Source organism: Brachyhypopomus gauderio, unplaced genomic scaffold (assembly GCF_052324685.1).
Source record: "Brachyhypopomus gauderio isolate BG-103 unplaced genomic scaffold, BGAUD_0.2 sc98, whole genome shotgun sequence".
Lineage (NCBI taxonomy): Eukaryota > Metazoa > Chordata > Actinopteri > Gymnotiformes > Hypopomidae > Brachyhypopomus > Brachyhypopomus gauderio.
Genome location: NW_027506919.1, coordinates 497,917 through 521,776, shown reverse-complemented (window position 1 = coordinate 521,776; position 23,860 = coordinate 497,917). Strand labels below are relative to the sequence as shown.

The window sequence follows — 23,860 nt, the reverse complement described above, 5'->3', positions numbered from 1 at the left end:
AGGCCTCTTGCAGAGGTCCACCACTTCCTGTTGACCAAATCATCTTCCCTTTGTACTATTACACAGCATGACTTGCGAGGCCCTTATTAAGGTTCACAGCTTAAAAACATTTAAGGCAGCAGTTATATTTAATTACTATATTATGTTTACTGGTAAGCAAAATATATTGTTGCTAATGCTATTGGTAAGCAAAAACCCATTTTCTCAACAACTGTAAGGAAAAAGGATGTCTCTCCAAACTCGATAAAAATTGTCAATCTTTATTCCTTGCAGTATCAAAGTACAAGAGTGTACTGAGGATTCAGCAGCGCAATATTGATCACCCGGTAGCAGAGTAACACACAATATATACATTTGAAAGTAGTGGTCCTTCCTAAGTTCCTCCTGTAATGGGTGTGGGGTGAAGTGTGTTCTCCACAAGAGTTAACCCTGCAGATACAGAATGTCCTGTCATCTGTGAGAATACGTTCTTCAGCAGACAGACCACACGTGTGCTGAGAGGACGTGAGTATGAGAGGAGGTGAGTATGAGAGGACGTAAGTATGAGAGGGTGTGAGTATGAGAGGGTGTGAGTATGAGAGGGCGTGAGTATGAGAGGGCGTGAGTATGAGAGGACGTGAGTATGAGAGTACGTGAGTATGAAAGGACGTGAGTATGAGAGGACGTGAGTATGAGAGTACGTGAGTATGAAAGGACGTGAGTATGAGAGGACGTGAGTATGAGAGAGTGTGAGTATGAGAGGACGTGAGTATGAGAGGACGTGAGTATGAGAGGGTGTGAGTATGAGAGGACGTGAGTATGAGAGGACGTGAGTATGAGAGGGTGTGAGTATGAGAAGGCGAGAGTATGAGAAGGCGAGAGTATGAGAGGGCGAGAGTATGAGAGGGTCTGAGTATGAGAGGACGTGAGTATGAGAGAGTGTGAGTATGAGAGGACGTGAGTATGAGAGGACGTGAGTATGAGAGTACGTGAGTATGAGAGTGTGTGAGTATGAGAGGGTGTGAGTATGAGAGGACGTGAGTATGAGAGGACATGAGTATGAGGATGGTGAGCTGTACAGAGGACTGAACTCTCACTGATCCTCATCATGTTGTATATCTTACATGCCCAGAGTGACAGAGCTACAGATACTTGGGTGTTCATGGCAGATCAACATAACATGCATTTCAGTCAATAGTTAAAAACCCTTCAGCTGTTCTGCAGTAATGTATATAAGTGAAGTTTTGAAAGTTGATGGTGAGAATGGATAATTCTTTGCATCAAGGTGTCCCAACTACTGAATAACTTGTTTGTCCTCTCTCTGTGTAAATGTAGAGGTGAATAAGAAATTAAAGAAACACAGACCATTATGGGAAATTATTTAAGAGACAAAGAACACCAACGTGTGTCAGTGAGTACACCATGAAAAGCCACGTATAACCACAGCAAACATTGACAGGAAGAGGTCTAGCAGACCACATGTATCCGACTCAGACACTTGCATTATTAATGGCTCACAGGACAACACCGTCAAACACAGTTTAACATGTGTTGTTTAGCATGTCTCACCTTCAGCTGTGAAGAGAACATATCAAGCTGCAGTGAGAACGGCAAAAAATGAAAAAAGAGACGTGGTGGGACCATGTAGAATGGAAGAACATCTCATGGACTACAGAAGAATGGAAGAATGTTCTTCTTAATGAATCAAAAATTTGAAGTCTATAATTCAGAGTTTTTGTATGTTGTTGAATAAGTGCTGGTTCCTCTGCATGGAGTAGAGAGTGTGATGATCTGGGGTTCTTCTCCTTGGACAGAGGCCTGCTGAATCAGATGACCTACCACGACATCATACAGTGACATACTACAGCCTCTGTTCTCTGGATAGAGCTTCAGGGAGTCTTCACATTTCATAAATAAAACTCTTACTTTTACTCTGAAATTATTTATCTGTTCAATACTTTAATGTCAGAGAACACCGAAACATTGAATTATGAAATAAATGACGGAGAGGCATCAAACATATCAATTAATGTACACTGTCCCTGTCAAATAAACTAATAAATAAATAAATAAATATGGACTACATTTCCAATAATTCCACAAAATATTATGCAGGAAATTCATATTCAGTGTTCAGTATTCACAAGTATTCATCACACGTATTACATCACAAGTATTCAGAATGTGTTTCTTTCTAATAAAAATATTATAGAACATGACATGCAGATTGTGGGTTTTGATTCAGAATATGGATTAGCCACTGAAGACACACCAGCCCTGAATGTCATATCTCAAAAAATCATATTCTAGGGAGGAAGTAGTCACTGCACGTTTCCTTGTCTACATTTTTGGAGACAATTCAACAGGTCATTTCAGTGATAAACTGTTAATGCCCGGTTCACACTACACGATTTTAGGCTGGTTTTTCAGTCGCCGACTGATCGCCGACAGAAACTGTGGTCGGAGGCAAATCGGCGATCACTCGTCGCTCGCTCAGTCGTGTAGTGTGAACTGCTGAAAGACGCTCGCAGAGCAGTCGTCGACTGGTCGCCGACTCGTCGCAGACGACCGGCAGATATCTAACATGTTTAATATCTAGCCCAGTCGGCGACTGAGAGTCGGCAGCAGCGTCTAGCTACAGCCAATGGGAACGCGGAGAGAGAACCGCGGCACCGCTGAAGATATCTCTGAAGAATGTAAAAAACTTTCAAGAATACTTTCAAAACAGTAACCCAGCAAACACACAAAATCCTCACCTTTCTTACAACTTTACTACAACACTGTGTTTAAGTTATTGTGACAGCACTGGAGAAATAGTGCGATTGATTATATTTATGTTCACTTGGGACTATGGAGTGTTTAAACGGTAAAAAAATAATAATAACGAAAATGTGGAGTACATGTACATTGTTTTTTTTTTCTTCTACGTGGTGTTGCTGGTTCTCACGAGAGTTTCGTTTCGTGTTCTCGCGTTTTTGGACGGCAGCCAGATGAGTCGGCGATTCCCCAGTCGTGTAATTCGTGAGCCCGCGTCGCCGATCAGTCATGTAGTGTGAAAGCCACAACAACTGAAAGACTCGCGATTACAGCACAACCAGTCGTGTAGTGCGAACGGCACAAAAACCTGACGACTGAAAAGTCGTGTAGTGTGAACCAGGCTTAAGGGACTAACCAATATTTGTCTCTAGCATTATACTGTACGTCATTCTTCACCACACAGAACATGTCAAAACACATGTGCAATCAATCACTGAATGCAAAATGAAGACTCTGTGTAACGGGGTGACGGATGCAGCAGACACAGCAGGTTGTGCTGGGATGACTTTAATGTCCATTTCCATCATAGACACAGCACAAACTCAAAGCAAGTAAATGCCAGTTAAATGCAAGGGATCAGAGGAACAGATAGTGCTCTGAACTCTGTAGAGTCACTCAAACTTGGCCTCAACGGGTAGGTGCGCGATGTCAGAGGGGAGCAGCATGTGAAACATCTTGGTTGTTGCAATTCACATCACAGTACTGTAGCGACTACTACTCCTCACGGTGAATTCCCTAACAGACAGGCACTTGGCCACTCAGGGAGTTTTAGCCCTTTAAGTGACACTGGGGGAGCAGCGCCTTGTCTTGTGAATAGTCAGATAATTACCATATACAGTCTTTAACCGAATTAACATATGGTGTGAGTTTAATTAGCTGAAAATATTTTTGGCTCCTTTGTGGTTTGCCCATGTCCAGGTTAACATGGCTGTAGAGCATTGCAGTATATAATTACCCACTGAAAACAGCAGGGCATCAGTGGATCAGCAGAGCCAAAGACAGTTATGAAGAACAACTCAGGACTTCAGCTTGCAGGACCATCAACCAAAGCTTTGTCTTATGTAACAGTCTTAAATCTTTGAGAATTTGCTGAATTCTAAAAAAAGTTTATTTTGGGACAGATAGTATTCGGCAAGCTAGTTTAAAGCAGTTGGCGTACGTTAGTATTTAGGCTACGTTACAACAATGTATCAGCATCTACATTAAAATGTTTCAATGCAGCTATAATAGAAAAAAAACATTACAATAAAATTCCAGCCAGCATTAGAAATATAGACAGCATTAGTTAGCCAACTAGCCAACCACAAACTGCATGGAAGCTCTGTCTGTTCTGTGGGGTGACGCCTCTACCAAGGCTTACTGTGCATGTGCACTTTAATATTACATCAGGTGATGTGATGGTTAAATGTGACGGTTTGGGTGATTGGGTGTGATTGGGTGTGATGGTTTGTGTGTGATGGTTTGTGTGTGATGGTTTGTGTGTAATGGTTTAGATGTGATTGTTTGGGTGTGATAGTTTGGATGTGATGGTTTGGGTGATTGGGTGTGATTGGGTGTGATGGTTTGTGTGTGATGGTTTGTGTGTAATGGTTTAGATGTGATTGTTTGGGTGTGATAGTTTGGATGTGATGGTTTGGGTGATTGGTTGTGATTGTTTGGGTGTGATGGTTTGTGTGTAATGGTTTAGATGTGATTGTTTGGGTGTGATAGTTTGGATGTGATGGTTTGGGTGTAATGGTTTAGATGTGATTGGGTGTGATTGTGTGATTGTTTGGGTGTGATTGGGTGTGAATGGGTGTGATGGTTTATATGTGATTGTTTGGGTGTGATGGGTGTGATTGTTTGGGTGTGATTGTGTGATTGTTTGGGTATGATGGTTTAGATGTGATTGTTTGGGTGTGATAGTTTGGATGTGATGGTTTGGGTGATTGGTTGTGATTGTTTGGGTGTGATGGTTTGTGTGTAATGGTTTAGATGTGATTGTTTGGGTGAGATGGTTTAGGTGTGATTGGGTGTGATGGTTTAGATGTGATTGTTTGGGTGTGATGGTTTAGATGTGATTGTTTGGGTGAGATGGTTTAGGTGTGATTGGGTGTGATGGTTTGGGTGTAATGGTTTAGGTGTGATTGTTTGGGTGTGATGGTTTAGATGTGATTGTTTGGGTGAGATGGTTTAGGTGTGATTGTTTGGGTGTGATGGTTTGGGTGTAATGGTTTAGGTGTGATTGTTTGGGTGTGATGGTTTGGGTGTAATGGTTTAGATGTGATTGTTTGGGTGAGATGGTTTAGGTGTGATTGGGTGTGATTGTGTGATTGTTTGGGTGTGATGGTTTAGATGTGATTGTTTGGGTGTGATTGTGTGATTGTTTGGGTGTGATGGTTTAGATGTGATTGGGTGTGATGGTTTAGGTGTGATTGTTTGGGTGTGATTGGGTGTGATTGGGTGTGATTGTTTGGGTGTGATGGTTTGGGTGTAATGGTTTAGATTTGATTGTTTGGTTGAGATGGTTTAGGTGTGATTGTTTGGGTGTGATGGTTTAGATGTGATTGTTTGTTAAGCAGCTGCCACCTTTACAAAAATAATTTTCTGCAGTGGATTTTCCCAGCAGTTTGATCTGTGCATTTCCATAGTGTTTCCTTGGTAACCTGTGAATTCCAAAGTTCCATTATCAGATTCAAGTGTTTTTTGGGTCATTCTGTTGTGACTCAATCAAGTCTACACAGGTTTTCTTGGTTATATGTTTTTACATGTAAGCATATTGTATCTCCCACTGCTTAATCCAAATATGGTATGCTCTGGGCTTATTGGACAGACTATCATGTTCCTGTTGAATGTTGGGTAGGAAGGATGACTTTACACTGCTGCAGTACAGTATATAAGGACGGATTTTGTTAGATGATAGATCAACAGCACAGATCAACAGCTCACTTTAACCAGTTCAAGGACATTTTTCTTGAGGGGATTTCGAGGAAGAGAACCCTAGAACTGTTGTCATACAGAGTGCAGCTCTTTCAGGTAACATTATCTATTCTGAATCTTGTGCTTAAGATGTGGAACATAATTCCATTGATCCATACAGACGCTGTATGTATTATTTTCTTCAGTGTCTAGCTGTGTCATTTCCCTCTCTCCCTCCCTCCAGAACCGTTGTCATGGAGATACATCAGTTTGTTGTGGGTTTGATGTTGACCTTGTCTGCCGCTCCGTGGGCTGATGCCCAGCCTGCCGATGTGACGGTGCGCTACAAAAATTTCCTCACACGGCACGTGTACGGGGGCATGCACACAGGCCTGTGTGACAGTGTGATATATAGCAGGCATATCACCGAAAGACCTGACAATAACAATTGCAAAGAAATAAACACCTTCATCCAGGCCACGTCGCAGCATGTCAGGGCAGTCTGCAATGGCCAGCCTCGGGGTGGAGATTTTTTCACAAGCACCCAAACTTTTCCTGTAATCACCTGCAAGTTAAACAGTGGACAAAAACGTCCCAACTGTCAGTATCGGGGGCAAAAGAGCACTCGATACATTACAGTGCAATGTGACCGTGGCTGGCCTGTGCACTATCAAGAAGACCAGGTTGTTTTGGGGTGATTAAATAAACCAAATAACTTTAAATAACTGCAATTAAAAAGCAATGTAAAAGTAAATCCACTAAAAATAAGATAATAAACAACCAAATAAACAAAAATATGTTAATGTCTTTATAAAAATGTATTTCAAAATACAGTATAAAATTATGTAGATTAAAAAATAATGTATCAGTGCTTTTTGGTATTATGGGTGGATGCATTTAAGAATTTGTGAAACGATAAATTTTGCTCATTCCGTTTTAATTGATAAAATTTTTCTCATATGCATGTGTTGGTTTGTCATTGGCAGTTGTGTGGCTACTGAAATGTGGGATTTCAAAACCAAAAACAGAAAACATTTTGTCCATAGAGTTGAATCATCCAGTCGGGTTTTAGTCAGTGTTTACTCAGCAGGAGCAGCGTTTGGGCTCATGGGCCTTTTCCATGGGGTATTCTCCATAGTCCCTTAATACACAAAGCCAACATCACATTCACATGTGTGGACACAAGGTCATTTTTGTGTGATCAAGCCTACACAAGTGTTCAAGTGTTGTGTGTTTTACACGTGTAGCACTGTGTAAACATACTGCATGCACCACCCCGTTAAACCCAATATGGTATGTTCTGTGCTTATTGGACAGACTATCATGATTCTCTTCAATGCAAGAATTATGGGTGTAAAGAATAAACTCATAAACTCAAGACGTACAGGGTTCAGGTTTCAGGGATTATTACCCTGGACCTGGAGACATGTGCTGCCCTCTGGTGGCCAATGGTGGCTTATATTATGACTTTTCATTCTGTACTTACATTACATTGCAAGATTCTGAGTGAATGTTTATAACACTGTACCTGGTTCCTGCCCAGACCCACTCCTCATTTACTCATGTAGTCATTTTACTTTCACTTTCATTTTGTAACAGCCTGCAGGTGTAACAGCCTACAGCAGGGGTTCAGGGTTATGGAGCTATTATAGTGTCACCAGAACCTGAACCTGAAATCATTATTACTTGAAAAAACAGTCTGTAAAATCCTCGCAGGTATGCAAAAATTCTAGTTAAAATTCAGGTTCAGGTCGAAATTCAGGTTCGGGTCGCAATTCAGGTTCGGGTCGTAATTCAGGTTCGGGTCGAAATTCAGGTTCGGGTCGAAATTCAGGTTCAGGTTGAAATGTGGTTCATCCAGGATACGTAGGATGAGCAAACAAACTCAGAGCTAATTGAACTGCATCTGACCAATCACAAAACATATCAGAGGTCATTGGGAGGCTGCTAAATTTCCTGTAAGAGTGCGGTCCCTGTTTGGCATGTAAGTAGCATGTAAGCAGCACGAAAGTGACCACTGTGCCACCCAGAAATGGCACCTTGTGGCATCTGCCACATAATCGTGGCACTTATTGTGGCCAGTGCTGCGTGACTGTGGTCTCCGTTGTCCAGAAACGCCGCCTGCCTCTGCTGACAGACATCTAAAGACTCTTGGGTGACTCTGCGTATCGGCCACTCGCTTAAAATCGCCATTTGCTCCGAATCGCCATTTGTTGAAATGAAGATGGTTCATAACTTTTGTTTAAAAATTATGTTGAGTGAAATACTAGCCGACATCCAGCTAGACAGCTCTATATTACTAGTTCAGAATACTGTTTAGCGATAACGTCGAATTAAGATTATAGGAGGGTACGTGAATCTACAGTGGTAGACCGTTAACGACAGCACTAAATTTAAAGGGTTTATTATTATAGATGTATGGTTATCAGTGAATGTTCCTACACGCCATCAGCGTCATTTAAACCTCTGCGAGCGAATGGCATCGCATTTAGTATTTGTGCAATTTGTAGTATATTTAGCTTTGTATTGGTTTCTATTGTTAGTCTAGATTGTCAGCCGAGCGGCTCCCGACATAATCGTTAAACAGCATCCTGAACTCGTAGTTTGGAGCTGTCGGTTAGCTCCGAATCGTTCACCCAACATAACTTAACAAACAAAAAATATAAACCATCTTCATTTCCACGAATCCTACAAATGCGATCCCAGCAAACAGTGAACGTCCCGGGGACGTTTGCGGACGTTCTTATTAGAGGTTTTTTATAACGTTCGCGATAGGACGTTCCTAGGCCATAACGGACGTTCCCAGCAGGTCCCCTCGAAGTCCTGGCGGAATGTTCCCAAAGATACATTCACAGGACGTTCGGTGACGTCCCCGTATAGTCGTTGAAATAACGTTATTTTTGTTACATTTAGAGAACGTTTGAGAACGTCCGGACGTGGTCCCGCGACCGTTGTCATGGTGCGTGCGTCAAAGGCAGTCAGCTGATTTAGAGTTTTACTCACTAGAGGATTAGCAAGCGGGAACATAAACGCACGAGCCGTCTTCTCGCGACGTAGGAACGTTAGTTAACATGAATATTCTGACAGAAGCCATTATTTTAAATTCAAGGTGAGTCACCTACATTTGATTAAAATATGGTTAGCTAGTAAATACATATCTTAGTAAATTTATCTTCTGAGTTGCGGCTAATGTATGAGGTGATTTTAATAAACCCTCAGCTAACCCCTCTGGATAATCATAAAACCCGATCAGCAAAATCAAACAGTTGTACCAAAAACGGATGCCCATCTGTGGCTGGACATTATTTCTATATGGTCATGGCTAGAGCTAAATTATCACTACGCTACGCTACCAAATGATAAAGTTATGTGAATCACTGCATTAAGACTTCAATAGTAAGTAACGTTAACTGATGTTGATGGTCTCAGCCACAGATAACAGCCGACGATAGCATTCGCTATAAGTAGCTAGCCACATTAACAAGTTAATGCCAACTATAGCTATCTAGCTGGGTTAGCATTGATTTGAGTAGCTGATGTTCTTCAAGCAAAACGTTCAAATTACTTCATTTATCGAACGCTTTATTATAACTAGAGGTCACAAAATTAAATGTTAACAAACGTGTATCTTTGTCTATTTTAGGTTTCACCCCAAGAAACGTGTGAAAAGGAGGCTTGAAACGGCATTCAAAATGCGCACATCAGACACTTTTTTCGCATTTCAAATAAAAAATAATAACTTGTTTACAGCCTATCACTTCTTGTGTGTTCATTTTTATTCCATATGCAATACCCGGATTTACTAAATCAATAAAATCTAAGTTGTTTTAGAAGTAACATAAGAAGTAGACCTAAACAATTTAACACATAAGAGACGTTTAAAGGACGTTCCTTAAACGTCCGCTCATTGTCCTCTGGATGTTTCCAGGTGGTCCTACAAACGTCCTTTGTAACGTCCACTGAACGTCCCCTGAAACATTTTGGCGACCCTACAAAAAAACGTCCAGAGGACGTTCACAGTGTTGGTTCGCGGGACGTCCTCGGGACGTTTTTTTGTTAGCTGGGATGCTACTCGCTCGCAGTGGTTTAAATGACGCTGATGGCGTGATGAACGTTCACTGATGAACAATCTGTAATAAATCTGTTTTATGTTGTGACGTGGGGGTGAAGTGTTATCAGTGGGAGGACACTTGCTGAGAAGAGCATTTTATAAGGGGTTTCACATTTAACATTAACTTAACTACGTTAATATAATAGAAGACACACGATCATGATGAGGCATGACTAAACTAGACGACACCACAAACCACTACAGCGACACAACACGGATTGTAAATGACAGCCTTATATTTATTTATTTGTTTATTATTGAATATTTGCTTATTCTGCTACCTCCTGTTATCGCTGAACTAAACTTTCGGCACGAGACTTTCAGCGCGAGCGCTTCAGCGCGAGTTCTTCTGTGCACGTTCGATGTACGTTGCTCCAGAGTTTGAAAAAACACAAGAACAAACGAATTACTTGTTATATTCCTTGTTGACACTTGTGGAAGATATTTTACTGTAGTTTGCTTCGTTTTTTTGTGTTGTTGTATGTCAAATGTAAAACAAATTTCAAACTTAGCGCCCTTGGAAGCAGAAGGAGGTGGGAAGAAAAATTGTATTAATCCAAAAGAGTGATTTATTTAATTTAAAACGAAGGGAGATTTGATTGTTGTTTTGTTTTCAGTAAGAGCTGCGGCTCATAACATAAAGTTGAGTTCATGTGCAAGTTTGCTAGGAGTGACGCATTTAAAGTTTGGACCCTGTTCTACACATTATCTGTGAGGTATGGTGCTAGGGCATTTGTGTTTGTTTTTTATTTTTTGCCACATTTTGTAGTTTTCACGGTGTCAAATGTCGGTGGCGAAAAGGAGGAGAGAATAAAGATACACCAGTCGAAGCTCCGAGCATTGTTTGTGTGATTAATCCAAGTGGTCCGCTACACGGATGACTAAGCGAACATACCAGAGAACGAGTACAGATAAACACGAAAACACTCAAACTTACCCATGCACACACCACATACTCTCATACAGAACACATACTCTTTAACGATAATGTCGAATTTAGATTAGTGGTAGACAATGAGTGGCAGTAGCCGCTCGGTGGTTGATGGCTGATGCTGCGGTGTTACGTGAACTGTGGATTTTGGGGAGGTTGTTTTCTCTTTCGGTTAATTTTGGTTTAACAGGTGGATTTCATCGGTACGGGTGGATTCTGTCGGCCAATCGAAGATCGTGATTTGGATGAGGGGGTGGATATTCGGATTCATAATCTGCATGACGGAGTTGCTGGAAGTTGCCGGGAGGCGACGCGAGCATTTACTGCCTTTACGGTTGTGTGTGTGACTTTTGAGAACCTGTAGCTCATGATTCTCATGTGAGAGGTGAGGGTTTGTGCGATGGCTTTTGTCATGAATAGCGTTGTGAAAATCGCCACCATGGAGTAAGAACGTAGTAGCATGTGCACACTTATATAGACACCCATGCAGGAATGTTTTATAAGAAACACCAGTATAGAGGCAGGCACCGTGTATGTATATTTGTTTGAGATTATTGTCGTAGATATATTTTCTTTATTTATGTTAGTAAGGTATGAGTCTTGCTTTGTTAACTTAGTGTAGTATATTTTGTTTGTTTCTTTTCTTTGGTGCCGTCTACTGCTCCTTTCCTTGGTTGGTTTATGGTTAATCTTGTATTTTTGTACGTACGTGTCTGTTCAGTGTTTTGCTGCGTAGAAAAGGCTTAGCCTATACCCATTACCACTCTGCAGTAAAGAGTTGTCTTATGTATCCGTCTGGTTTTCGCGTTCTTCTTTAATTTCATCTTGTCCACTACGCACATGCTACTACCCCACTCCCCAAACCTAGACCCATGACATCGTGGGGTCGTAACAGATGTAATCTAGACAAACAATAGAAACCAATACAAAGCGAAATATACTACACATTGCACAAATACTAAATGCGATGCCATTCGCTCGCAGAGGTTTAAATGACGCTGATGGCGTGTAGGAACATTCACTGATAACCATACATTTATAATAATAAACCCTTTAAATTTAGTGCTGTCGTTAACGGTCTACCACTGTAGATTCACGTACCCTCCTATAATCTTAATTCGACGTTATCGCTAAACAATATTCTGAACTAGTAATATAGAGCTGGATGTCTAGTATTTCACTCAACATAATTTTTAAACAAAAGTTATGAACCATCTTCATTTCAACAAATGGCGATTCGGAGCTCGTTGGGATGATTTTAAGCGAGTGGCCGATACGCAGAGTCACCCAAGAGTCTTTAGATGTCTGTCAGCAGAGGCAGGCGGCGTTTCTGGACAACGGAGACCACAGTCACACAGTCACAATAAGTGCCAGGATTATGTGGCAGATGCCACAAGGTGCCATTTCTGGGTGGCACAGTGGCACTTTCGTGCTGCTTACATGCTACTTACACGCCAAACAGGGACCGCACTCTTACAGGAAATTTAGCAGCCTCCCAATGACCTCTGATATGTTTTGTGATTGGCCAGATGCAGTTCGATTAGCTCTGAGTTTGTTTGCTCATCCTACGTATCCCGGATAAACCGCATTTCAACCTGAACCTGAATTTCGACCCGAACCTGAATTTCGACCCGAACCTGAATTACGACCCGAACCTGAATTTCGACCCGAACCTGAATTTCGACCCGAACCTGAATTACGACCCGAACCTGAATTTTGACCCGAACCTGAATTGCGACCCGAACCTGAATTGCGACCCGAACCTGAATTGCGACCCGAACCTGAATTTCGACCTGAACCTGAATTTTAACTCGAATTTTTGCATACCTGCGAGGATTTTACAGACTGTTTTTTCAAGTAATAATGATTTCAGATTCAGGTTCTGGTGACACTATAATAGCTCCATACAGGGTGAGTAAAGTTAGCTGGTTTTGCTCTTTACATTAATGATCATTATACATGACTTTACTAACAGGTTACATTATAACAAATGTACTACTGGATTTTATTTAGTCCATTTGACCTCACAATCTCCCATCTGCTGTATGGCACTATAGGAGCGTAAAACAGGGTGTGATAGGGTCTTAAAGGGCACTATAGGAGCGTTAAACGGTGTGATAGGGTCCTGTAGTGGACTATAGGAGTGTAAAAGAGGTTGTCGTAGGTTCCTGTAGGACAATATAGGAGCATAAAAGGGTGTGATATTTACTGAAGAGATAAATAAACTGAACAAAGACCTTTAGTCTCAAAAGAGGACAGAGAACCAGACACGGCCTCTGGAGAGAACCTTTAATGACTCTTCTCTCCTAACTTATCTTTCTCTTTCGAGGTTCAAGGTACAGAACTTTATCTTCTCTTTACATGTCTCTACAATATGGAAAACGTCTCATGTACACATGCATTTAGAAAAACAAAAATATATATAGACAAAACACATTTGTATCTTATTTAAAAATTTAATCATGTTTTGTATGCAATATTGTCTGTATATTTGTCTGTATCTAGTTAGAAACTCAGTACTGCCAAATAAAGTTACATTCATCACCAAGCAGAACAGATGCATTTGCCCTGCAGTCGTCAAATCACATTACCTTATATAACCTGCTTATAAATATGCAAATTTTCACTTCAATATCTTCTCATGTTCTCTTGATATTATGATGTATTAATAACGATTAATGATTCGTCACAGTTTTGTGATGTATGTGTGTATGTGCCAGAGGTGGGACCAAGTCAGTGTTTTGCAAGTCTCAAGTAAGTCCAAGTCTTTATCCTCAAGTCCCGAGTCAAGTCTCAAGCAAAGACAGTCAACTCAAGTCAAGTCTCGAGTCAAGACAAGCAACCGTCAAGTCAAGTCCCAAGTCTGAAACTTGGAATTTCAAGTCCTTTCGAGTCTTTTTTTTTTTTACAGGCACCAACGCTTTACGAATGCTACGCTGATGCGTTTCTTTACTCGTTTTGTTGGTGTCCGCCAGCCAAAAGATGACAGATCATTTACATTTTATCTTCTCCTAATTACATAAATGTACTTAAACAAGAATGTCTAGTTACATCATTTTACACGAAAATAGCAAGCTTCATCGTAAGCAAGATGCTGTCATTATGAATGGTTATTCTAAACATTTGGATAAAATTTTTAAATATAAACTAATAAAAGGTTAGGGTTATTTTTTCATTGTTTTCTGTTATTGTGGGGTCACGGTGTACTATTGTTACCTGGAGATTCAGTGGGGTCACATATTCTGATGGCTGCCGTCAGAATTGGTGACCCCAGTTAAAATCAATCAATCAATCAAATTTTATTTATATAGCGCTTTTTACAACAGTTGTTGTCACAAAGCAGCTTTACAAGTGCCGAGTCCTAGCCCCCAGTGAGCAAGCCAAAGGCGACAGTGGCAAGGAAAAACTCCCTAGTTTTTTGCATGAGGAAGAAACCTTGAGAGGAACCAAGACTCAGGGGGGGAACCCATCCTCCTCTGGCCGACACCGGTCACCAAAAAAAGGCTCACCTGTACATCCCATTCATGATTTCTTTGTTGGCTGCAATGGTGAGGGGATGGTAAATCTTGTTTAAGTACATTTATGTAATTAAGAGACGATAAATGTAAATATAAACATCTGTCATATTTTGGCTCGTGGACACCAACAAAACGAGTAAAGAAAGTCCGTAGTTTACGTAGCATTCGTAAAGCGTTTGTGCCTCTGAACAGAAACTGTGAAATAGCGCCCCCTGTGGTCACAAAACTCGACGGTCACAGAATCTGGTGTAACGCCGGTCTGCGTCAGAAGGACGGAAATGAAATTAATGGGGCGCACTTTATAAATATTAATATGCGTTTTAAAATTTAGATTTGGGGTAAAAAAAAATCAAGTCTTTGCAAGTAAACAGGCTCAAGTCCAATTCAAGTCCCAAGTTATTGGTGTAAAAGTCCAAGTCAAGTCTAAGTCTCTGAATATTTTTTAAAGTCAAGTAAAAAGTCTTAATATTAATGACTCGAGTCTGACTCGAGTCCAAGTCATGTGACTCGAGTCCCCACCTCTGGTATGTGCCATTTAAGCTTTTTACGTAGCCACTAAATACATGGACTAGAGTTCTGAATAGAATCTTCCTGAACCTCAGATCTCTAATGCTGTAGTGACTGCATTAATGTGCTGCAGCACCCTCTAGAGGATCTATTGTGAAACTGCAGTCTGTTCTTTCAATTAATCTAATAAATGAACATACTAGAGGTGTCTTCAACTAAGGATTTTCATAGTCGAATCTGATTCGTAAGATTTTCCCTTTAGTCGACTATTAGTTGAATCAGGGTTTTTTTTTCTAGAGCACCTTAAACGGGATCCCGTTCTCATTCAGGACTTTTTCCCACTTTAAAGGAAAATCCTAAAACACTCAGATAAATGAATAAACACGGTAGGTTGGCTTTATTCAGCTTTTATGAAACATTAGAGAACATTAACAAAAAAAAGTCACCGTCAGTGCGCAGTGCACATATCGAACTGTCAGACAGGCACTGTTCAAAATGTCAAAAATATTTTAAATAAAATATGCCTGCCTGAAAATATAAAAACAATTTGCCACACAACAGCAAAAAATATAAGTAAAGGTTCAAGTAATGGGGTTAAAAAAAAATGTTTATAGGCCTACGAAACAACAAACGGCTTACCCGTTCTAAATGGTATGCCATGTTGGTTGTTGTCATGTGAAATGAAAGACAAGATGACATAACTTGCACTTTCCTTTGTTTGATTCATCTTTATCTTTTGCAAAATACTCCCACACTTGAAGTTTTTTAAGTAGCCATTATAATCTCGGCAGATGTAGCGTGTTCAGCTCCGCTCATTTGGATTGTGCAACTGCATGGTATGATTTATTATGTTATTATTTATTTATGTGTAGTAAGGAAGAAGCCTATTGTTAATACGCACACATCATTTAAAAATATTTATTAACAGAAATTTGGATGATTTTATTTGACAAACGACTATATATTACGAAAACAGACATTTCATGTAACAACTAATGCTTAGCAGCATCCTTGGGCACCCCCATGCAGTCAGAATGGTACATTCGACTATGACGTTCATAGTCGACTAGGGGTCCTTCAATCGAATAGTCGAATCAGGGACCATTGCAGGTCACCCCTACTTGTTAACATGGTGAGTTTGATCATTCAATTTCAAATGCATTGTTACTGAGTGAATGAAATGTTCATAATCATTTTGACAATTTCCTCATAATTACACAAAACAACCTAGTTTGGAAATATTTTTAATTTAAATAAAGCTACTCTTAATGCATTCAATATCCCTATGTAAATTAAAATGTAATAGTAGTAGCCTATACCAAATAACAAATGTAAATGATGTTCAATTATAATTTTCATCCCAAATAACCATGTGTGTGTAGGACTGTAATTTCAAGCGTGGACACTTTGCCACTTTGCATTTTAAATTTTCCTTTAACTTTGATATGGAAATGCCCCCAGGTCCTTGTATGCAAATTAATGCATAATTGATTCCTCCCCTACTATTATATGTATGCAAATTTATCCATTATTGACCCCTCCCCTACTATTATGTGTATACAAATTCATCCATTATTGGCCCCTACCCTACTATTATGTGCTATTGATCCAGCGCAGTCTGGAAATTCTGTTGGCACTTGTCAGGAACAGCACATGATCGCCGTGTGATGCGGTTCACCTGTCACTCATCGCCCCTCCCCTTTCGCAACTATTTAGGCTTCCTCCTCTCTCTTCCGGGTTGCGAAGTTTTGTTGGCATGCCACTTACCAAGCGTTATCTCCCTGTGATTGATCTCCTGTGTACTGACCTCTGCTCTCGTTCCAGACATCGTTCTCAGCCTAGCCCTCTTGTACGTCCAGCCATCTGTCTACCCGGCGTGAACTCGGACCGACCTGACTTCGACCACCGCACTCATACACTTCACACACTCTACGGAGTTATTCACTTGTACGAGTACTCCGTATTCATTTCACAAATAAAAACTACAGCATTCCACAATTGGATCCGTGTCTTCCTGGTTGGATCGTTACAGCACTCTACTCTTTGGTTTTTTGTTACACAGGGAGTACGGCAGGGTGTGATGGACCCATTGCATTTTTTTGTTAAAATAATCAGCAGATGTTTACTTTATCCCAATTTAGCACATTTATTAAATTACATTCGTGAATAGAAATACCACTCTATTTATTATTTTGCAACTGTAAGCAGTCAGCATCTTATCGAGGTTGTCCACTCCCCCTTTTGTGGTATTGTAGTCCATTATCATTTCAGGCTTTTGATGCTCCTGGCCACAGATTCTGCCGTCCCTGTGCAGTGTACTCATGAGCAACACATTCTTTCCTTTCTTTGGTACATATGATACCAGGGTCGTGTTAGTCGTGTACACAGACTTGGATGACTGGACTGGCCTGCCTTCTGTTTTCAGCAACTAGGGGGGGAAAGCTCAGACCTGTTTTTGCGTACTGTTCCCAACATAGTCAGCTTTCGCTTTAGCAACTCCTGTCCCAGCTTGTGTGATGTAAAATAAAATGTCACACGTGATGTTGTGTCATATGGAGGACCACTCTCATGCCTTGGTTTTTCTCAGGGGTTCATCCACTGCGTTTCCCTGTGTAGACCTGCAAGTTCCATGCATAAGAGGAAGCAGCATCACAGGCAGCCCAGATCTTTATACCATACCTGGCGGGTTTTGATGGTATATACTGCCGAAATGGGCAGCGGCCCCGAAATGGCATCAGCTGCTCGTCAACAGTGACATTGGACACAGGGTTGTGAAACGGGGGGAGACGGGCCACCCACTTGTCCCAAACCGTCCTTATGGCAGCTAGCTTGTATCTCTGCCTTCATCTGAATCACATTAGCAGCTGTGCAGGGGGGTTCTTTTCTTGAGCAGGAAGACCATTCTATTCTGCCATCTTTTGACAACCATATGTTGTCATTTGAGAGAAAAGATGGTTCTTTCAGGTCTCACCCCTTTGTCTTTATGTCTGCTGTCTGTCTATATACAATCAACCCCTGATGTGGTAACAATCAAAATCCCTAAGAAGTGTTGATGGTTGCTCACCTTTGCATGCCCAACCCCTCTGTCCTTTGTTTGTATATCCTTTGAAGTCTTAATCCTAAGGTGACGACTATCAACTACCCAACTCAATGTTGATTGCCCACTTTGACCCTGGACCCTGTATGTAATATACATGTGAAGGGGGGTGTACGGGGGGGGGGGGGGGGGGGGTCCAGTGGACCCTGTATGTAATACACATGTGAAGGGGGGTGTATGGGGGGGTCAGTGGACCCTGGACCCTGTATGTAATATACATGTGAAGGGGGTGTATGGGGGGGTGGTCATTGCAAATATTTTCTGATTTATGTTGCTCACAGAAAATGAGCCAAGGGCCAATGAATCTTAGTTTGAAAAAAAAATGGTATAATTTTTATTAAGCTGATTTAAAAATGTCACGGTACGGCGGCCCCCTACTGGTCGCCCCCGTCTACAGCAGCAGCTTGTCCTGTGGGTGTGGCGTTGTGTTCGTCCCTCAGGTGGGCGGAGCCCGCGATCCGTCTCACCTGAGGGTCGTTTGTTCGTCTATATATGTCTTGTCTTTGTACCAGTTGACTGCTGGTTATTATATCCTTAATTCGGATCAGTTCACGGGTTTTGGTTTGCGCACTTTACATTTTAAACCATCCTATTTCCCTGAGACTTGGCGTGATCGCTTCCATTTATTTTCGCTCACCCTGCCCGTCACAGAATAACCAGCCACCTTCGGAAGCCGCCAGTCTCCTTTGCTTTCTCCTTCGTTCGTGGTCATGTCTCGTGGTAAGTGTTTGTCTGCGTGGTGTTTTGTTTATTGTTGAAGAGCCCCGTCGTGCTGAAACGTTGTGTGTGTGTGCAGCACGGTGGTGACCAGGGCAGTCGACCCCGGTCGGGCTCTTCGTGTTGTGTGGTCACATGTGTGTGCATGTGTGTGTGTGTGAGTGAACGGATGTATGGAACGTTGTGCGTCGCTCGCTGGTGTTAATTGTTAAATGTGTTGTGTGTGACGCTGTCGCCGCTCGTCACGGTCGCCTCGCTCCCCCGTGTGTCTAGTGTTTTATGTGGGGAGCGACTGCGAACTTGAGCGGCGCGTCACCACTGTTTGTGTAGAGCGCGCATGTGTGAGTCCTGTCCGTTTGCCGTTTTGCACCGTGCTTTTGTCTAGTCTTTGTGTGTTTTGTCCTAGCGTGCTTGTGAACTGTTGTGTGTAATTCCACACATGCTCCTCCCCCTTGAGTGTGTGTGTGGGGGTGGACCAGTGATGGTCCCGTGCCACGGGGAGTGGCACGGAGGGCGTCGCTCCTAAGGGAGGCCCTGACCAGGAACGTGGGGGGTTCTCCTGAGCAGGTGGAACTCCCCTGCTAAGACGGAGACCCCTCCCCCATTGTAAGGGGGATCAGGGCAGTGCGCGTCTGTGTTTTGTGTTGGTGTGTGTGGGTGTGTGTGTGCTTTTTGTGTTTTATGTGCAGGTGCTTCTCCCTGGCGGTGGATCGTGGCAGTCCTGGACCTTGTGGGGGTCTCCAGCTGGCAGGAGCCCCCTTAGGTTGTGGGGTGACCGGAGCCCGGTCGGAAAGAGCCCCTCCCTAGAGGGCTGGGGCCCCCGGATGTTTGGGGACGATAGGGCTCTGGTCCGAAGAGCTCCTGCTGAAGATGGAGATCCTCCCTCCTGCTCGGGGTGACCAGGAGGCCCTTGGGGGCTGTTCCCCAGCCCGCGATAAGGGTGCTCTGGGCCTCGGTCTCTGGCGCTCCTGGGTTTGGTGGAGGAGTCCACCTCGTAAAGTCAGGCTCCGGCTGGGGCTGACTCCCCAGGAGGCTGGGGTGGCCCCTAGCAGAAGGCAGGGGCCAGCTCCGGGAGGAGGTAGGTCCAGGAGGTGACTTAGCCACGCCCCAGGGAGGTAACCTGCACACATACACCCCGGACGGACACGGAGCCGTGGCCCGCCGTCCTCGCACCTGTGGGGCTATGCGGCTTAAGGCCGGTTAGGGCGTGAGGGCCCTGTGACCGACCGGGGCGTGGTTTTGTCTTGTTGACGGCCCAGTCGGTCCAGGGTCCCGCCCAGGTAGGCGAGCTAACCTGTTTGTGTTTTTGTGTTTCAGCTCCGGGACTACAGGGGGTGTGTCCCTTGTCCCTGCCTGCCTGCCCCTTTGTTTTGTGTGCTGCTGCTGTAGGCCGCACAGCCGGTGGAGGGGAGTGCGGCTTGGAGGGGGGATCTGTCACGGTACGGCGGCCCCCTACTGGTCGCCCCCGTCTACAGCAGCAGCTTGTCCTGTGGGTGTGGCGTTGTGTTCGTCCCTCAGGTGGGCGGAGCCCGCGATCCGTCTCACCTGAGGGTCGTTTGTTCGTCTATATATGTCTTGTCTTTGTACCAGTTGACTGCTGGTTATTATATCCTTAATTCGGATCAGTTCACGGGTTTTGGTTTGCGCACTTTACATATTAAACCATCCTATTTCCCTGAGACTTGGCGTGATCGCTTCCATTTATTTTCGCTCACCCTGCCCGTCACAAAAAAAAAAATGGATCCCACAGACCCATAGACTTATCCTTTACGAAACACAGTTAACTTTAACTAATCAAAACTAACTATCAGCAAAAAATTTCTTACCAGTTCACCTTGAAAACCCATAACAATTCATATAATTTTAATTATTATTCAATGTCGGTAATCAAGATAAATTAGGCAGTTTGGAAGAGTTACGTTGGGAGTCACTGGGATTAGTAGCTCAGGGAATAGTGGCGATCTCACGTTTGCCTTTGAATTGTGTTAAGATCATATTTCAATACGTTTCTAAGAACTGTTATCATGCCAGTAAAGCAAACCACAGGGAGGGGAAGATGAAGTCCTGACCAGACGACCTCATGTCCTGTTCTACACAATTATTTATTTCATTTAACATTGTTTCCCACATCAGACACAAGTTACATTTCTTAAGTAGAAATTTTGGTTATTTATACTTTACTGGAGTTGTCACGTTGTGGGGGTTGTCACGTTTACAGCGGCAGATGTCCTGTTTTGGTCACGTGATGTTCGTCCCTCAGGTGGGCGGGACCCGTGATCCGTTTCACCTGAGGGTCGTTTGTTCGTCTATATATGTCTTGTCTTTGTACCAGTTGACTGCTGGTTATTATTTCCTTAATCTGGAACAATGTCACGGGTTTTTGGTTTGCGCACTTTCTATTAAACCATCCTCTTTCCCTGAGACTTGGCGTGATCGCTTCCTTTTTAAGTTGCTCACCCTGCCCGTCATAGGAGTAATGATTTTTCAGCTGACTTTTTACTTCTACTCCTTACATTTTCACACCATTATCTGTACTTTCTACTCCTTACATTTAAAAAAATAGCCTTGTTACTGCTAATTCCTTTCGACTAATTCCTTTCGATTTTGACTTAAATTTACTTTTATTTAACCAGAAATTATATTTTTGACTGGAAATGACACAGGGAACAGCTGTTTTAATCAACTCAACAGGAGAAAAACAGCAGCTCTCTGCAGTTGGTTTGTGGACAGTCATGGCTAAGACAAAGGAGCTGCGGCTGTGTATTGTGGCCGCTCACAAGTCAGGAAAGGGCTATAAAGACATATCAAAATTAGGGATGCACCGAAATGAAAATTCTTAGCCGAAACCGAAAACCGAAAATGAGGAAACCAAGGCCGAAAGCCGAAAACCGAAACACCGAAATACATTATGCCAATTATTAGTAACATTGGATTTATGGCTAACCTCACTAAAATCAAAGCATTTATTCAAAGAATAAATCAACTACAAAATTTGATTAGAAAATATGTATTTAGCACTGACATTACAGTAATGCATATTATAAAATAAAATTGGTGGGCCGTTAACGGCGATAACGCTGACAATGGCCGACCACTAATTAAATTTAACTCGCTTCCAGACCGTTTTTATCTGAGAGGATGAATATATGTATTTTATACGAGTTAAATATAATTATAACTGACTGGCCTGAAAGATAAATATAAATTCTCTCATAAAAACGTGACGTGAGTTGCAACAACATTAAACAGCTCAGGTAAACACGCTTCTGAGAAATGTCGTCTGCTCGGCAAAACATAACGGGGCTCAATGTTCTCTATTAGCCTACGAAATCCCACATCCTCTACGACAGAGAACGGCTGATCATCTAAGGCAACGAGTTCCATAATTTTTGGTGTAATGTCCTTTTCCTTGGCACCATCACTGGAAAACTTTTTTGCTAGCTTTATCCAAATAAACACGTGCAGGCGATTTTTGCTTGCGTCATCACAGCACATTGTTTCGGCCGTGTTGTTTCGGTGATGAAAGTATTTCGGCCGAAAACCGAAAATGCAAATTTAAGCCATTTCGGCCGAAAATTTTCGGTGGCCGAATTTTCGGTGCATCCCTAATCAAAATGTTTTCAAGTTCCAGTGGCTACAGTCCAAAGTATTATTAAAAAATACAAGAGGTTCCACACTGTGGAAAATCTCAGAAGATGTGGTCGGAAGCCAAAAGTGACACCTGTGCTGGCCAGGAGAATAGTGAGAGAGGTGAAGAAACATCCAAGGATCTCCACCAAGGCCATCCTGGTGAATCTGGGCTCTGCTGGTGGCGACATCTCAAGGCAGACAGTCCAACGGACACTGCACACTGCTGGGTTCCACGGACGCAGACCAAGGAGGACACCACTTCTCCAGAAGAGGCACACAAAAGCCCGCTTGACCTTTGCAAATGCTTATCTGGACAAAGAAGAAGACTTCTGGTGTTCTGTTTTATGGTCAGATGAAACAAAAATTGAATTGTTTGGCCACAATGATGTGTCCACCATTTGGCGTAAAAACGGAGAAGCCTTCAACCCTAAGAACACCATCCCCACTGTCAAACATGGCGGTGGGAACCTAATGTTTTGGGGGTGTTTTTCAGCCAATGGACCAGGGAACTTGATCGCAGTAAATGGCACCATGAAAAAAGAGTAATACATCAAGATTCTCAACAACATCAGGCAGTCTGCAGAGAAACTTGGCCTTGGGAACCAGTGGACATTTCAGCACGACAACGACCCAAAACACACAGCCAAAATGGTGAAGAAATGGTTAGCAGACAAAAACATTAATGTTTTGCAGTGGCCCAGCCAGAGTCCTGACTTGAATCCAATTGAGAATCTGTGGAGGGAGCTAAAGATCAGGGTGATAGCAAGAAGACCCTCCAACCTCAAAGAGTTGGAGCTCATCACTAAAGATGAATGGACAAAAATACCAGTGGAGACATGCAAAAAGCTGGTCAGCAATTACAAGAAGCGTTTGATTGCTGTAATAGCCAATAAAGGCTTTTCTATTAATTATTGAGAAGGGTATGAATAATTTTGGACATGCCATTTTTTGTTCAAATGTGAATAAAAGCTGAGAAATATATTTTACCACAACGATGCCTCTTGTACATCATCGTATTATCTCCTGGGAGATGCCCGTGTCGTTTCCAGTCAAAAATATAATTTCTGGTTAAATAAAAGTAAATTTAAGTCAAAATTTGCCAGGGGTATGAATACTTTTGGGCATGACTGTATATATATATATATATATATATATATATATATATATATAGTGGTAAATGTGTGTGTGTGAGCACTACTTGTGAGTTGAAGGCAGACAGTCCTGAATGTCTGTAGATAAGGATGAGCTGTGTCAGAATGGTATATCTGGCGTACTGGAGGAACAAGGAGGCCTTGACCCGATGACCCTGGCAGGAGAGGGTTAAGGTGAGGGTTAGGGTCACCTCACGTGGGTCACCAATGAGACCTAACATGCTTAACTCATGTCATGGAAGTATGATGTAATCAAGTAGCAAAATAGTATAAAACTATGGTCTGTGAGGGGGCAGCTCTCTCTTGCAGACGCTCTTGAGTGTGTAAATCTCTGGATCTATCCATCTTTCTATTTTTCTGTCTTTTGTCCTTAATAAACTTTGCACTCTACTCTGATACCATACCAAACTGCTGTTGACTGTTCTCGTTCACCATTAAGGTTTAAATTTCCACGTCACAGATAAACAGACAAACAGCCAATCTTTCGTTATCATGTACTTCTGT

The 23,860-nt window shown here is 42.4% G+C and overlaps 1 protein-coding gene across 2 annotated transcripts in view; it reads left to right on the top strand.

Moving 5' to 3' along the window:
* The first annotated feature begins 5,544 nt into the window (after positions 1–5,544).
* The window catches only part of LOC143496651 (ribonuclease-like 3), a 31,524-nt gene continuing 13,208 nt past the window's right edge, over positions 5,545–23,860 (top strand). The window contains exon 1 of one of the 2 annotated variants that reach the window (XM_076992833.1): positions 5,545–5,748. The gene's annotated coding sequence lies outside the window, so the exon portion shown is untranslated. The remainder of the gene's footprint in view (positions 5,749–23,860) is intronic. The other variant, XM_076992835.1, reaches the window with a different exon arrangement.